General features: G+C 34.5%; 1 non-coding gene across 1 annotated transcript; it reads left to right on the top strand.

Moving 5' to 3' along the window:
• The first annotated feature begins 1,355 nt into the window (after positions 1-1,355).
• On the top strand, positions 1,356-1,461 carry LOC113883062. The gene has a single exon (XR_003508548.1). It is a non-coding gene; the product is annotated as a U6 spliceosomal RNA (small nuclear RNA).
• Positions 1,462-1,744: the final 283 nt, after the last annotated feature.

Raw genomic sequence — 1,744 nt, 5'->3', positions numbered from 1 at the left:
CCAGCCTTTATCTCCTTAGTGGGTTCTCAGTTCCTTTTATACATTCAGTGCTTGCTCCTAGGCCAAGCTGGGGAAGAGCTTCAGGAGCCAAAGGAAAGGCCTCAGAGGTATTTTCTCTGAACTCACAAAGGACTGGATGAGGCTGGTCCAAAGAGAGGCAGAAAGTCAGTGCAAATGTAGATGGTGATAGCTGAAGGCACTTGATAGGTGGGGTGTCTGTGTGTTTGTCTGAGAGAGAGGGGGAAAAAGAGCGAGAAAAGGAGAATGTGTATATTGGCATTTTTGCCTTGATAACACATCTTCTGGGAGGGATTCTCTACTCTTTTGTAATTAAGCTTTTTATTTTGAGATAATTAGAGATTCGCATGCAGTTATACAAAATAATACAGAGGAATCCCTTGTATCCTTAACCTAGTTTTTTCCATTAGCAATATCTTATAAAATATAATACAGAATCACAATTAGGATATTGATACAATTAAGAAGCAGAATATTTTCATCACCACATGGGTCTCTCCTGTTCCCATTTCATAGCCATGTCCACTTCCCTTCTCTGCTCTGATTTTCTACTTAACCTCTGAAAACTAATAATCTGTTCTTCGTTTCCATAATTTTATCATTTCAAGAATGTTATGTAAATGTAATAATACAGTATAAGTGCAACTTTCTGAGACAGACTTTTTTTACTGTGTAATTCCCTGGAGATTCATCCAGGTTGGTACATTTACCAGTAGTTTGTTCCTTTTTATTACTGAGTAGTGATCCGTGGTATGGATGAACCACAATTAGCTTAACAGTTCACCCATTTCAAGGACATCTGGATTCCTCTTTGACTCACAGATTATTTAGAAGTACACTGATTTGTTTCCAAGTGTTTAGAGGTTTTCCTGTTATCTTGCTGTTATGATTTCTAGTTTGATTCCTCTGAGGTCAGAGAACACACTCTATATGAAATAGAAAATGAATTCTGTATGAAAATTCAGTTCTTTTGAACTTATTTAGATTTGTTTTATGGCCTAGGATATAGTCTATCCTGGCATATGTTCTTTGAGCACTTGAGAAAAATGTACATTCTGCTATTATTGGGTGGAGTGTTCTCGAAATGTTGATTAGATTTTGTTGGCTGATGGTGTTTTTGAGTTTTTCTATATCCTTGCTGATTGCCTAGTTTTATTAATTTTTGAGAGAGGAATGTTGAAATCTGAAAATGTGAGTGTGGATTTGTGTTCTTATGCTTTTCAGCTCTATCAGGTTTTGCTTCACATATTTTGTATCTCTGTTTGATGCATGTGAATTTAGGATTGCTATGTCTTCTTGGTGGATTAACCTTTTATCATTATATTATATTCCTTTCTGTACTCACTTCAGCAGCACATATGCTAAAATTGGAACAATACAGAGAAGATAAGCATGCTCCTGAACAAGGATGACACACAAATTTGTGAAGTGTTCCATATTTTTGTTTATATGATTGTGATCATTCTATCTGTAATAGTGTCAATAATAAAAATAAAGTTAAAAAATATTCCTCTTTGTCTCTGGTAATGTTTCCCCCTGAAGTCTAATTTATCTCCTCTTTATATAACTATTTTTTTTTTCTTTTGATTAATGTCTATATGATATATGCATTTGCATCCTTTTATTTTCAACCTGCCTATATCATTTTACTCAAAGTGAATGTCTTATTGACAGAATAGTGATTCATGTTTTTAAACTGGTATCTTTAGATTATTCACTTTTAATG

This window comes from Bos indicus x Bos taurus, chromosome 24 (assembly GCF_003369695.1).
Source record: "Bos indicus x Bos taurus breed Angus x Brahman F1 hybrid chromosome 24, Bos_hybrid_MaternalHap_v2.0, whole genome shotgun sequence".
NCBI classification, from domain to species: domain Eukaryota; kingdom Metazoa; phylum Chordata; class Mammalia; order Artiodactyla; family Bovidae; genus Bos; species Bos indicus x Bos taurus.
The sequence above is the reverse complement of the archived record's forward strand: the minus strand, read 5'-3'. Positions and strand labels throughout refer to the sequence as shown.